We start from the raw sequence: 15,000 nt of genomic DNA, 5'->3' as shown, positions 1-15,000 counted from the left end.
ACGCTGGACTCTTCCCGGTTCACTCGCCGTTACTCAGGGAATCCCTGTTGGTTTCTTTTCCTCCGCTTAATAATATGCTTAAATTCAGCGGGTGCTCTCGCCTGAACTCAGGTCGTATGTGTCAAGCGGGCCGCTTCTTACACGGCCCGCTAGCATCGCAAGTCGTCGCCGCCGGCGCCGACCGAGCGCGTACCGTCGCCGCCTTGGCCCACGGTCGGTCTTGATCTCGTGACCGGACCGACCGACCTGGACCCGCCCCTCGAACGTAGTTGAACACGTCGAGGGGCCGGCGGTGTACTGGACACGCGGTCGCGCCGAGAAAGCTCGGCGACCGCTTCAACTTGGGGCGACGCCCGGCCGTCTTCGCAGAGGCCAGGCGACGGCCCTCGGGTGAGGACGAACGCGACCCTGAGGCAGACGCGGTCCCGGGATTGACCCGAGACCGCAATTCGCGTTCAGAAGGTCGACGTTCATTGTGTTCTGCAATTCACATTACTTCTCGCACTTGGCTGCGTCCTTCATCGACTCGCGAGCCGAGTGATCCACCGTTAAGAGTCGTCCTCGACGTTTCGCCCGGCGCCGATGCGCGCGGACGTCACACTGTGGGATCGACCACAAAACCACCACCGACAACAACTGCACAAAAACACCAACAAACGGCGCCGAGCGACCGCCGGGCTGGGCCGGCGGCACATCGAGCGCGGTGCCCAGAAGCCACCATCGCACTCGGCTGCCTTGCTATGCCAACGTGTCGCACGGGGCGGAACCCCGATTGACGGCCACCCTCTCGGCGGCACCCAAAGACAATTAAGTGCGCGGTCGGCCGGGGCCTACCACCACCTTCGGTAATGATCCTTCCGCAGGTTCACCTACGGAAACCTTGTTACGACTTTTACTTCCTCTAAATGATCAAGTTTGATCGTCTTCTCGACACGCCGACGCGGCCGTTGCCAGCCGCGACGGGGCCGATCCAAGGATCTCACTAAACCATTCAATCGGTAGTAGCGACGGGCGGTGAGTACAAAGGGCAGGGACGTAATCAACGCAAGTTGATGACTTGCGCTTACTGGGAATTCCTCGTTCAAGGGAAACAATTGCAAGTCCCTATCCCAATCACGAATGAGGTTCAACGGGTTACCCGGACCTTTCGGCCTAGGTTAGACACTCGCTGCTTCACTCAGTGTAGCGCGCGTGCGGCCCCGGACATCTAAGGGCATCAAAGACCTGTTATTGCTCAATCTCGTGTGGCTAAACGCCACTAGTCCCTCTAAGAAGTTAGACGCCGACCGAGAAGGTCGCGTAACTATTTAGCATGCCAGAGTCTCGTTCGTTATCGGAATTAACCAGACAAATCGCTCCACCAACTAAGAACGGCCATGCACCACCACCCACAGAATCAAGAAAGAGCTCTCAATCTGTCAATCCTACCTGTGTCCGGGCCGGGTGAGTTTCCCCGTGTTGAGTCAAATTAAGCCGCAGGCTCCACTCCTGGTGGTGCCCTTCCGTCAATTCCTTTAAGTTTCAGCTTTGCAACCATACTTCCCCCGGAACCCAAAGACTTTGGTTTCCCGGAAGCTGCCGGAAAGGTCGTCATGGTAACGCCTCCCGATCGCTAGTTGGCATCGTTTATAGTCAGAACTAGGACGGTATCTGATCGTCTTCGAACCTCTGACTTTCGCTCTTGATTAAAGAAAACATTCTTGGCGAATGCTTTCGCAGTAGTTCGTCTTCCGCCGATCCAAGAATTTCACCTCTAACGGCAGAGTACGGACGCCCCCGTCTGTCCCTCTTAATCATTACCTCGTGCTCCGAAAACCAACAAAATAGAACCGAGGTCCTATTCCATTATTCCATGCAACACTATGCAGGCGAACAGCCTGCTTTGAACACTCTAATTTTTTCAAAGTAAACTTATCGGCCACCGCCGACACTCAGTCAAGAGCACCGACGGAGAACCGAAGGTGAGGCGAACGCAACCAGTGACACGCCTTGCGACGGACCGGCGGCGCTCGCCCAAAATCCAACTACGAGCTTTTCAACCGCAACAACTTTAGCATACACTGTTGGAGCTGGAATTACCGCGGCTGCTGGCACCAGACTTGCCCTCCAATGGATACTCGTTAAGAGTTTTAGGATGTACTCATTCCAATTACAGGGCCTCGTTAGAGTCCTGTATTGTTATTTTTCGTCACTACCTCCCCGTGTCGGGAATGGGTAATTTGCGCGCCTGCTGCCTTCCTTGGATGTGGTAGCCGTTTCTCAGGCTCCCTCTCCGGAATCGAACCCTGATTCCCCGTTACCCGTTATCACAAAGGTAGGCACGTAGCGTACCTTCGACAGTTGATAGGGCAGACACTTGAATGATACGTCGTCGGTGCAGAGACCGTACGATCCGCGTGGTTATCCAGAGTCATCAAACGTCACAGGACGAACCCGGTCGGTTTTGATCTGATAAAAGCGCGCCTCCCGAAGTCGGCGCTTAATGCATGTATTAGCTCTAGAATTACCACAGTTATCCACTTCGCTTACGAGACCAAATAAACCAAGACTGATTTAATGAGCCATTCGCAGTTTCGCTTTACGAGAATTCGTACTTGCACCTGCATGGCTTAATCTTTGAGACAAGCATATCACTACTGGCAGGATCAACCAGATAGCTGCGACAGCTGCGCTCGGCCCTTGCTGGGCCGCCCGGCGCGTGCTCGTCGCATTCGTTTAAGACCGAGGCGATCGCCTGCGGCCGTACTCAGCTTCGACAGTCGCCGGCCGCGACGTCCACGCTCTCGCCGGCAGTGCCAGGCGGATCGATTTGCGTTTTTTCTTTGCTCGCCCTCTCTCGGGCTCGATCCATTCAGTTTCGCACAAACAAGAGCTCTGCCGGCCGCCTGCAGCGGTGCCTAAAACCCGGGCATAACAATGCGACCGTTCTGCTAGGCCGACAAGCGCTCAAGCCAGACGCTCGATCGAACGCCCCCTACATATTAGTCGAGACAACGGCTCGCTCATTAGCATCGCGTTTGTACTTTAACTTTTTTTGGCTCGGCTTCTTTCGACGCCGATGCCGGCGACGCAGCACTCTCTCGCCCGCCAGCCACCGAGAAAAGGGTGCGCTCCGACCGGCCCCGCACCGCTCTTTCTTGGCTCATTCGAAATTACTGTCTTTCGCTCTGACATGCCTTACCTAGGGTTAGGTTAGTATGCTTGCACGTTTGTACTTTAACTTTTTTCGGCTCGGCTTCTTTCGACGCCGATGCCGGCGACGCAGCACTCTCTCGCCCGCCAGCCACCGAGAAAAGGGTGCGCTCCGACCGGCCCCGCACCGCTCTTTCTTGGCTCATTCGAGTTTACTGTCTTTCGCTCTGACATGCCTTACCTAGGGTTAGGTTAGTATGCTTGCACGTTTGTACTTTAACTTTTTTCGGCTCGGCTTCTTTTGACGCCGATGCCGGCGACGCAGCACTCTCTCGCCCGCCAGCCACCGAGAAAAGGGTGCGCTCCGACCGGCCCCGCACCGCTCTTTCTTGGCTCATTCTAAATTACTGTCTTTCGCTCTGACATGCCTTACCTAGGGTTAGGTTAGTATGCTTGCACGTTTGTACTTTAACTTTTTTCGGCTCGGCTTCTTTCGACGCCGATGCCGGCGACGCAGCACTCTCTCGCCCGCCAGCCACCGAGAAAAGGGTGCGCTCCGACCGGCCCCGCACCGCTCTTTCTTGGCTCATTCGAGTTTACTGTCTTTCGCTCTGACATGCCTTACCTAGGGTTAGGTTAGTATGCTTGCACGTTTGTACTTTAACTGTTTTCGGCTCGGCTTCTTTCGACGCCGATGCCGGCGACGCAGCACTCTCTCGCCCGCCAGCCACCGAGAAAAGGGTGCGCTCCGACCGGCCCCGCACCGCTCTTTCTTGGCTCATTCGAGTTTACTGTCTTTCGCTCTGACATGCCTTACCTAGGGTTAGGTTAGTATGCTTGCACGTTTGTACTTTAACTTTTTTCGGCTCGGCTTCTTTCGACGCCGATGCCGGCGACGCAGCACTCTCTCGCCCGCCAGCCACCGAGAAAAGGGTGCGCTCCGACCGGCCCCGCACCGCTCTTTCTTGGCTCATTCGAGTTTACTGTCTTTCGCTCTGACATGCCTTACCTAGGGTTAGGTTAGTATGCTTGCACGTTTGTACTTTAACTTTTTTCGGCTCGGCTTCTTTCGACGCCGATGCCGGCGACGCAGCACTCTCTCGCCCGCCAGCCACCGAGAAAAGGGTGCGCTCCGACCGGCCCCGCACCGCTCTTTCTTGGCTCATTCGAGTTTACTGTCTTTCGCTCTGACATGCCTTACCTAGGGTTAGGTTAGTATGCATGCACGTTTGTACTTTAACTTTTTTCGGCTCGGCTTCTTTCGACGCCGATGCCGGCGACGCAGCACTCTCTCGCCCGCCAGCCACCGAGAAAAGGGTGCGCTCCGACCGGCCCCGCACCGCTCTTTCTTGGCTCATTCGAAATTACTGTCTTTCGCTCTGACATGCCTTACCTAGGGTTAGGTTAGTATGCTTGCACGTTTGTACTTTAACTTTTTTCGGCTCGGCTTCTTTCGACGCCGATGCCGGCGACGCAGCACTCTCTCGCCCGCCAGCCACCGAGAAAAGGGTGCGCTCCGACCGGCCCCGCACCGCTCTTTCTTGGCTCATTCGAGTTTACTGTCTTTCGCTCTGACATGCCTTACCTAGGGTTAGGTTAGTATGCTTGCACGTTTGTACTTTAACTTTTTTCGGCTCGGCTTCTTTCGACGCCGATGCCGGCGACGCAGCACTCTCTCGCCCGCCAGCCACCGAGAAAAGGGTGCGCTCCGACCGGCCCCGCACCGCTCTTTCTTGGCTCATTCGAAATTACTGTCTTTCGCTCTGACATGCCTTACCTAGGGTTAGGTTAGTATGCTTGCACGTTTGTACTTTAACTTTTTTCGGCTCGGCTTCTTTCGACGCCGATGCCGGCGACGCAGCACTCTCTCGCCCGCCAGCCACCGAGAAAAGGGTGCGCTCCGACCGGCCCCGCACCGCTCTTTCTTGGCTCATTCGAAATTACTGTCTTTCGCTCTGACATGCCTTACCTAGGGTTAGGTTAGTATGCTTGCACGTTTGTACTTTAACTTTTTTCGGCTCGGCTTCTTTCGACGCCGATGCCGGCGACGCAGCACTCTCTCGCCCGCCAGCCACCGAGAAAAGGGTGCGCTCCGACCGGCCCCGCACCGCTCTTTCTTGGCTCATTCGAGTTTACTGTCTTTCGCTCTGACATGCCTTACCTAGGGTTAGGTTAGTATGCTTGCACGTTTGTACTTTAACTTTTTTCGGCTCGGCTTCTTTCGACGCCGATGCCGGCGACGCAGCACTCTCTCGCCCGCCAGCCACCGAGAAAAGGGTGCGCTCCGACCGGCCCCGCACCGCTCTTTCTTGGCTCATTCGAGTTTACTGTCTTTCGCTCTGACATGCCTTACCTAGGGTTAGGTTAGTATGCTTGCACGTTTGTACTTTAACTTTTTTCGGCTCGGCTTCTTTCGACGCCGATGCCGGCGACGCAGCACTCTCTCGCCCGCCAGCCACCGAGAAAAGGGTGCGCTCCGACCGGCCCCGCACCGCTCTTTCTTGGCTCATTCGAGTTTACTGTCTTTCGCTCTGACATGCCTTACCTAGGGTTAGGTTAGTATGCTTGCACGTTTGTACTTTAACTTTTTTCGGCTCGGCTTCTTTCGACGCCGATGCCGGCGACGCAGCACTCTCTCGCCCGCCAGCCACCGAGAAAAGGGTGCGCTCCGACCGGCCCCGCACCGCTCTTTCTTGGCTCATTCAAAATTACTGTCTTTCGCTCTGACATGCCTTACCTAGGGTTAGGTTAGTATGCTTGCACGATTGTACTTTAACTTTTTTCGGCTCGGCTTCTTTCGACGCCGATGCCGGCGACGCAGCACTCTCTCGCCCGCCAGCCACCGAGAAAAGGGTGCGCTCCGACCGGCCCCGCACCGCTCTTTCTTGGCTCATTCGAAATTACTGTCTTTCGCTCTGACATGCCTTACCTAGGGTTAGGTTAGTATGCTTGCACGTTTGTACTTTAACTTTTTTCGGCTCGGCTTCTTTCGACGCCGATGCCGGCGACGCAGCACTCTCTCGCCCGCCAGCCACCGAGAAAAGGGTGCGCTCCGACCGGCCCCGCACCGCTCTTTCTTGGCTCATTCGAGTTTACTGTCTTTCGCTCTGACATGCCTTACCTAGGGTTAGGTTAGTATGCTTGCACGTTTGTACTTTAACTTTTTTCGGCTCGGCTTCTTTCGACGCCGATGCCGGCGACGCAGCACTCTCTCGCCCGCCAGCCACCGAGAAAAGGGTGCGCTCCGACCGGCCCCGCACCGCTCTTTCTTGGCTCATTCGAGTTTACTGTCTTTCGCTCTGACATGCCTTACCTAGGGTTAGGTTAGTATGCTTGCACGTTTGTACTTTAACTTTTTTCGGCTCGGCTTCTTTCGACGCCGATGCCGGCGACGCAGCACTCTCTCGCCCGCCAGCCACCGAGAAAAGGGTGCGCTCCGACCGGCCCCGCACCGCTCTTTCTTGGCTCATTCGAAATTACTGTCTTTCGCTCTGACATGCCTTACCTAGGGTTAGGTTAGTATGCTTGCACGTTTGTACTTTAACTTTTTTTCGGCTCGGCTTCTTTCGACGCCGATGCCGGCGACGCAGCACTCTCTCGCCCGCCAGCCACCGAGAAAAGGGTGCGCTCCGACCGGCCCCGCACCGCTCTTTCTTGGCTCATTCGAGTTTACTGTCTTTCGCTCTGACATGCCTTACCTAGGGTTAGGTTAGTATGCTTGCACGTTTGTACTTTAACTTTTTTCGGCTCGGCTTCTTTCGACGCCGATGCCGGCGACGCAGCACTCTCTCGCCCGCCAGCCACCGAGAAAAGGGTGCGCTCCGACCGGCCCCGCACCGCTCTTTCTTGGCTCATTCGAAATTACTGTCTTTCGCTCTGACATGCCTTACATAGGGTTAGGTTACTATGCTTGCACGTTTGTACTTTAACTTTTTTCGGCTCGGCTTCTTTCGACGCCGATGCCGGCGACGCAGCACTCTCTCGCCCGCCAGCCACCGAGAAAAGGGTGCGCTCCGACCGGCCCCGCACCGCTCTTTCTTGGCTCATTCGAAATTACTGTCTTTCGCTCTGACATGCCTTACCTAGGGTTAGGTTAGTATGCTTGCACGTTTGTACTTTAACTTTTTTCGGCTCGGCTTCTTTCGACGCCGATGCCGGCGACGCAGCACTCTCTCGCCCGCCAGCCACCGAGAAAAGGGTGCGCTCCGACCGGCCCCGCACCGCTGTTTCTTGGCTCATTCGAGTTTACTGTCTTTCGCTCTGACATGCCTTACCTAGGGTTAGGTTAGTATGCTTGCACGTTTGTACTTTAACTTTTTTCGGCTCGGCTTCTTTCGACGCCGATGCCGGCGACGCAGCACTCTCTCGCCCGCCAGCCACCGAGAAAAGGGTGCGCTCCGACCGGCCCCGCACCGCTCTTTCTTGGCTCATTCGAGTTTACTGTCTTTCGCTCTGACATGCCTTACCTAGGGTTAGGTTAGTATGCTTGCACGTTTGTACTTTAACTTTTTTCGGCTCGGCTTCTTTCGACGCCGATGCCGGCGACGCAGCACTCTCTCGCCCGCCAGCCACCGAGAAAAGGGTGCGCTCCGACCGGCCCCGCACCGCTCTTTCTTGGCTCATTCGAAATTACTGTCTTTCGCTCTGACATGCCTTACCTAGGGTTAGGTTAGTATGCTTGCACGTTTGTACTTTAACTTTTTTCGGCTCGGCTTCTTTCGACGCCGATGCCGGCGACGCAGCACTCTCTCGCCCGCCAGCCACCGAGAAAAGGGTGCGCTCCGACCGGCCCCGCACCGCTCTTTCTTGGCTCATTCGAAATTACTGTCTTTCGCTCTGACATGCCTTACCTAGGGTTAGGTTAGTATGCTTGCACGTTTGTACTTTAACTTTTTTCGGCTCGGCTTCTTTCGACGCCGATGCCGGCGACGCAGCACTCTCTCGCCCGCCAGCCACCGAGAAAAGGGTGCGCTCCGACCGGCCCCGCACCGCTCTTTCTTGGCTCATTCGAGTTTACTGTCTTTCGCTCTGACATGCCTTACCTAGGGTTAGGTTAGTATGCTTGCACGTTTGTACTTTAACTTTTTTCGGCTCGGCTTCTTTCGACGCCGATGCCGGCGACGCAGCACTCTCTCGCCCGCCAGCCACCGAGAAAAGGGTGCGCTCCGAGCGGCCCCGCACCGCTCTTTCTTGGCTCATTCGAAATTACTGTCTTTCGCTCTGACATGCCTTACCTAGGGTTAGGTTAGTATGCTTGCACGTTTGTACTTTAACTTTTTTCGGCTCGGCTTCTTTCGACGCCGATGCCGGCGACGCAGCACTCTCTCGCCCGCCAGCCACCGAGGAAAGGGTGCGCTCCGACCGGCCCCGCACCGCTCTTTCTTGGCTCATTCGAAATTACTGTCTTTCGCTCTGACATGCCTTACCTAGGGTTAGGTTAGTATGCTTGCACGTTTGTACTTTAACTTTTTTCGGCTCGGCTTCTTTCGACGCCGATGCCGGCGACGCAGCACTCTCTCGCCCGCCAGCCACCGAGAAAAGGGTGCGCTCCGACCGGCCCCGCACCGCTCTTTCTTGGCTCATTCGAAATTACTGTCTTTCGCTCTGACATGCCTTACCTAGGGTTAGGTTAGTATGCTTGCACGTTTGTACTTTAACTTTTTTCGGCTCGGCTTCTTTCGACGCCGATGCCGGCGACGCAGCACTCTCTCGCCCGCCAGCCACCGAGAAAAGGGTGCGCTCCGACCGGCCCCGCACCGCTCTTTCTTGGCTCATTCGAAATTACTGTCTTTCGCTCTGACATGCCTTACCTAGGGTTAGGTTAGTATGCTTGCACGTTTGTACTTTAACTTTTTTCGGCTCGGCTTCTTTCGACGCCGATGCCGGCGACGCAGCACTCTCTCGCCCGCCAGCCACCGAGAAAAGGGTGCGCTCCGACCGGCCCCGCACCGCTCTTTCTTGGCTCATTCGAGTTTACTGTCTTTCGCTCTGACATGCCTTACCTAGGGTTAGGTTAGTATGCTTGCACGTTTGTACTTTAACTTTTTTCGGCTCGGCTTCTTTCGACGCCGATGCCGGCGACGCAGCACTCTCTCGCCCGCCAGCCACCGAGAAAAGGGTGCGCTCCGACCGGCCCCGCACCGCTCTTTCTTGGCTCATTCGAGTTTACTGTCTTTCGCTCTGACATGCCTTACCTAGGGTTAGGTTAGTATGCTTGCACGTTTGTACTTTAACTTTTTTCGGCTCGGCTTCTTTCGACGCCGATGCCGGCGACGCAGCACTCTCTCGCCCGCCAGCCACCGAGAAAAGGGTGCGCTCCGACCGGCCCCGCACCGCTCTTTCTTGGCTCATTCGAAATTACTGTCTTTCGCTCTGACATGCCTTACCTAGGGTTAGGTTAGTATGCTTGCACGTTTGTACTTTAACTTTTTTCGGCTCGGCTTCTTTCGACGCCGATGCCGGCGACGCAGCACTCTCTCGCCCGCCAGCCACCGAGAAAAGGGTGCGCTCCGACCGGCCCCGCACCGCTCTTTCTTGGCTCATTCGAAATTACTGTCTTTCGCTCTGACATGCCTTACCTAGGGTTAGGTTAGTATGCTTGCACGTTTGTACTTTAACTTTTTTCGGCTCGGCTTCTTTCGACGCCGATGCCCGCGACGCAGCACTCTCTCGCCCGCCAGCCACCGAGAAAAGGGTGCGCTCCGACCGGCCCCGCACCGCTCTTTCTTGGCTCATTCGAGTTTACTGTCTTTCGCTCTGACATGCCTTACCTAGGGTTAGGTTAGTATGCTTGCACGTTTGTACTTTAACTTTTTTCGGCTCGGCTTCTTTCGACGCCGATGCCGGCGACGCAGCACTCTCTCGCCCGCCAGCCACCGAGAAAAGGGTGCGCTCCGACCGGCCCCGCACCGCTCTTTCTTGGCTCATTCGAGTTTACTGTCTTTCGCTCTGACATGCCTTACCTAGGGTTAGGTTAGTATGCTTGCACGTTTGTACTTTAACTTTTTTCGGCTCGGCTTCTTTCGACGCCGATGCCGGCGACGCAGCACTCTCTCGCCCGCCAGCCACCGAGAAAAGGGTGCGCTCCGACCGGCCCCGCACCGCTCTTTCTTGGCTCATTCGAAATTACTGTCTTTCGCTCTGACATGCCTTACCTAGGGTTAGGTTAGTATGCTTGCACGTTTGTACTTTAACTTTTTTCGGCTCGGCTTCTTTCGACGCCGATGCCGGCGACGCAGCACTCTCTCGCCCGCCAGCCACCGAGAAAATGGTGCGCTCCGACCGGCCCCGCACCGCTCTTTCTTGGCTCATTCGAGTTTACTGTCTTTCGCTCTGACATGCCTTACCTAGGGTTAGGTTAGTATGCTTGCACGTTTGTACTTTAACTTTTTTCGGCTCGGCTTCTTTCGACGCCGATGCCGGCGACGCAGCACTCTCTCGCCCGCCAGCCACCGAGAAAAGGGTGCGCTCCGACCGGCCCCGCACCGCTCTTTCTTGGCTCATTCGAGTTTACTGTCTTTCGCTCTGACATGCCTTACCTAGGGTTAGGTTAGTATGCTTGCACGTTTGTACTTTAACTTTTTTCGGCTCGGCTTCTTTCGACGCCGATGCCGGCGACGCAGCACTCTCTCGCCCGCCAGCCACCGAGAAAAGGGTGCGCTCCGACCGGCCCCGCACCGCTCTTTCTTGGCTCATTCGAAATTACTGTCTTTCGCTCTGACATGCCTTACCTAGGGTTAGGTTAGTATGCTTGCACGTTTGTACTTTAACTTTTTTCGGCTCGGCTTCTTTCGACGCCGATGCCGGCGACGCAGCACTCTCTCGCCCGCCAGCCACCGAGAAAAGGGTGCGCTCCGACCGGCCCTGCACCGCTCTTTCTTGGCTCATTCGAGTTTACTGTCTTTCGCTCTGACATGCCTTACCTAGGGTTAGGTTAGTATGCTTGCACGTTTGTACTTTAACTTTTTTCGGCTCGGCTTCTTTCGACGCCGATGCCGGCGACGCAGCACTCTCTCGCCCGCCAGCCACCGAGAAAAGGGTGCGCTCCGACCGGCCCCGCACCGCTCTTTCTTGGCTCATTCGAGTTTACTGTCTTTCGCTCTGACATGCCTTACCTAGGGTTAGCTTAGTATGCTTGCACGTTTGTACTTTAACTTTTTTCGGCTCGGCTTCTTTCGACGCCGATGCCGGCGACGCAGCACTCTCTCGCCCGCCAGCCACCGAGAAAAGGGTGCGCTCCGACCGGCCCCGCACCGCTCTTTCTTGGCTCATTCGAAATTACTGTCTTTCGCTCTGACATGCCTTACCTAGGGTTAGGTTAGTATGCTTGCACGTTTGTACTTTAACTTTTTTCGGCTCGGCTTCTTTCGACGCCGATGCCGGCGACGCAGCATTCTCTCGCCCGCCAGCCACCGAGAAAAGGGTGCGCTCCGACCGGCCCCGCACCGCTCTTTCTTGGCTCATTCGAAATTACTGTCTTTCGCTCTGACATGCCTTACCTAGGGTTAGGTTAGTATGCTTGCACGTTTGTACTTTAACTTTTTTCGGCTCGGCTTCTTTCGACGCCGATGCCGGCGACGCAGCACTCTCTCGCCCGCCAGCCACCGAGAAAAGGGTGCGCTCCGACCGGCCCCGCACCGCTCTTTCTTGGCTCATTCGAGTTTACTGTCTTTCGCTCTGACATGCCTTACCTAGGGTTAGGTTAGTATGCTTGCACGTTTGTACTTTAACTTTTTTCGGCTCGGCTTCTTTCGACGCCGATGCCGGCGACGCAGCAGTCTCTCGCCCGCCAGCCACCAAGAAAAGGGTGCGCTCCGACCGGCCCCGCACCGCTCTTTCTTGGCTCATTCGAGTTTACTGTCTTTCGCTCTGACATGCCTTACCTAGGGTTAGGTTAGTATGCTTGCACGTTTGTACTTTAACTTTTTTCGGCTCGGCTTCTTTCGACGCCGATGCCGGCGACGCAGCACTCTCTCGCCCGCCAGCCACCGAGAAAAGGGTGCGCTCCGACCGGCCCCGCACCGCTCTTTCTTGGCTCATTCGAAATTACTGTCTTTCGCTCTGACATGCCTTACCTAGGGTTAGGTTAGTATGCTTGCACGTTTGTACTTTAACTTTTTTCGGCTCGGCTTCTTTCGACGCCGATGCCGGCGACGCAGCACTCTCTCGCCCGCCAGCCACCGAGAAAAGGGTGCGCTCCGACCGGCCCCGCACCGCTCTTTCTTGGCTCATTCGAGTTTACTGTCTTTCGCTCTGACATGCCTTACCTAGGGTTAGGTTAGTATGCTTGCACGTTTGTACTTTAACTTTTTTCGGCTCGGCTTCTTTCGACGCCTATGCCGGCGACGCAGCACTCTCTCGCCCGCCAGCCACCGAGAAAAGGGTGCGCTCCGACCGGCCCCGCACCGCTCTTTCTTGGCTCATTCGAAATTACCGTCTTTCGCTCTGACATGCCTTACCTAGGGTTAGGTTAGTATGCTTGCACGTTTGTACTTTAACTTTTTTCGGCTCGGCTTCTTTCGACGCCGATGCCGGCGACGCAGCACTCTCTCGCCCGCCAGCCACCGAGAAAAGGGTGCGCTCCGACCGGCCCCGCACCGCTCTTTCTTGGCTCATTCGAGTTTACTGTCTTTCGCTCTGACATGCCTTACCTAGGGTTAGGTTAGTATGCTTGCACGTTTGTACTTTAACTTTTTTCGGCTCGGCTTCTTTCGACGCCGATGCCGGCGACGCAGCACTCTCTCGCCCGCCAGCCACCGAGAAAAGGGTGCGCTCCGACCGGCCCCGCACCGCTCTTTCTTGGCTCATTCGAAATTACTGTCTTTCGCTCTGACATGCCTTACCTAGGGTTAGGTTAGTATGCTTGCACGTTTGTACTTTAACTTTTTTCGGCTCGGCTTCTTTCGACGCCGATGCCGGCGACGCAGCACTCTCTCGCCCGCCAGCCACCGAGAAAAGGGTGCGCTCCGACCGGCCCCGCACCGCTCTTTCTTGGCTCATTCGAAATTACTGTCTTTCGCTCTGACATGCCTTACCTAGGGTTAGGTTAGTATGCTTGCACGTTTGTACTTTAACTTTTTTCGGCTCGGCTTCTTTCGACGCCGATGCCGGCGACGCAGCACTCTCTCGCCCGCCAGCCACCGAGAAAAGGGTGCGCTCCGACCGGCCCCGCACCGCTCTTTCTTGGCTCATTCGAGTTTACGGTCTTTCGCTCTGACATGCCTTACCTAGGGTTAGGTTAGTATGCTTGCACGTTTGTACTTTAACTTTTTTCGGCTCGGCTTCTTTCGACGCCGATGCCGGCGACGCAGCACTCTCTCGCCCGCCAGCCACCGAGAAAAGGGTGCGCTCCGACCGGCCCCGCACCGCTCTTTCTTGGCTCATTCGAGTTTACTGTCTTTCGCTCTGACATGCCTTACCTAGGGTTAGGTTAGTATGCTTGCACGTTTGTACTTTAACTTTTTTCGGCTCGGCTTCTTTCGACGCCGATGCCGGCGACGCAGCACTCTCTCGCCCGCCAGCCACCGAGAAAAGGGTGCGCTCCGACCGGCCCCGCACCGCTCTTTCTTGGCTCATTCGAAATTACTGTCTTTCGCTCTGACATGCCTTACCTAGGGTTAGGTTAGTATGCTTGCACGTTTGTACTTTAACTTTTTTCGGCTCGGCTTCTTTCGACGCCGATGCCGGCGACGCAGCACTCTCTCGCCCGCCAGCCACCAAGAAAAGGGTGCGCTCCGACCGGCCCCGCACCGCTCTTTCTTGGCTCATTCGAGTTTACTGTCTTTCGCTCTGACATGCCTTACCTAGGGTTAGGTTAGTATGCTTGCACGTTTGTACTTTAACTTTTTTCGGCTCGGCTTCTTTCGACGCCGATGCCGGCGACGCAGCACTCTCTCGCCCGCCAGCCACCGAGAAAAGGGTGCGCTCCGACCGGCCCCGCACCGCTCTTTCTTGGCTGATTCGAAATTACTGTCTTTCGCTCTGACATGCCTTACCTAGGGTTAGGTTAGTATGCTTGCACGTTTGTACTTTAACTTTTTTCGGCTCGGCTTCTTTCGACGCCGATGCCGGCGACGCAGCACTCTCTCGCCCGCCAGCCACCGAGAAAAGGGTGCGCTCCGACCGGCCCCGCACCGCTCTTTCTTGGCTCATTCGAGTTTACTGTCTTTCGCTCTGACATGCCTTACCTAGGGTTAGGTTAGTATGCTTGCACGTTTGTACTTTAACTTTTTTCGGCTCGGCTTCTTTCGACGCCGATGCCGGCGACGCAGCACTCTCTCTCCCGCCAGCCACCGAGAAAAGGGTGCGCTCCGACCGGCCCCGCACCGCTCTTTCTTGGCTCATTCGAAATTACTGTCTTTCGCTCTGACATGCCTTACCTAGGGTTAGGTTAGTATGCTTGCACGTTTGTACTTTAACTTTTTTCGGCTCGGCTTCTTTCGACGCCGATGCCGGCGACGCAGCACTCTCTCGCCCGCCAGCCACCGAGAAAAGGGTGCGCTCCGACCGGCCCCGCACCGCTCTTTCTTGGCTCATTCGAAATTACTGTCTTTCGCTCTGACATGCCTTACCTAGGGTTAGGTTAGTATGCTTGCACGTTTGTACTTTAACTTTTTTCGGCTCGGCTTCTTTCGACGCCGATGCCGGCGACGCAGCACTCTCTCGCCCGCCAGCCACCGAGAAAAGGGTGCGCTCCGACCGGCCCCGCACCGCTCTTTCTTGGCTCATTCGAGTTTACTGTCTTTCGCTCTGACATGCCTTACCTAGGGTTAGGTTAGTATGCTTGCACGTTTGTACTTTAACTTTTTTCGGCTCGGCTTCTTTCGACGCCGATGCCGGCGACGCAGCACTCTCTCTCCCGCCAGCCAC

The 15,000-nt window shown here is 55.9% G+C and overlaps 2 non-coding genes and 1 pseudogene across 2 annotated transcripts; all 3 read right to left on the bottom strand.

Annotated features, from left to right (window-relative positions):
* Positions 1-115, bottom strand: part of LOC144413460 (large subunit ribosomal RNA) — a 3,695-nt pseudogene extending 3,580 nt beyond the window's left edge.
* Positions 116-403: 288 nt separating this feature from the next.
* Positions 404-557, bottom strand: LOC144413225 (5.8S ribosomal RNA). Its single transcript, XR_013469262.1, has one exon. It is a non-coding gene; the product is annotated as a 5.8S ribosomal RNA (ribosomal RNA).
* Positions 558-846: 289 nt separating this feature from the next.
* On the bottom strand, positions 847-2,656 carry LOC144413369 (small subunit ribosomal RNA). Its single transcript, XR_013469403.1, has one exon. It is a non-coding gene; the product is annotated as a small subunit ribosomal RNA (ribosomal RNA).
* Positions 2,657-15,000: the final 12,344 nt, after the last annotated feature.

This window comes from Styela clava, chromosome 15, assembly GCF_964204865.1.
Source record: "Styela clava chromosome 15, kaStyClav1.hap1.2, whole genome shotgun sequence".
Lineage (NCBI taxonomy): Eukaryota > Metazoa > Chordata > Ascidiacea > Stolidobranchia > Styelidae > Styela > Styela clava.
Note: the sequence above shows the minus strand (reverse complement) of the source record. Positions and strands in the feature narration are given on the sequence as shown.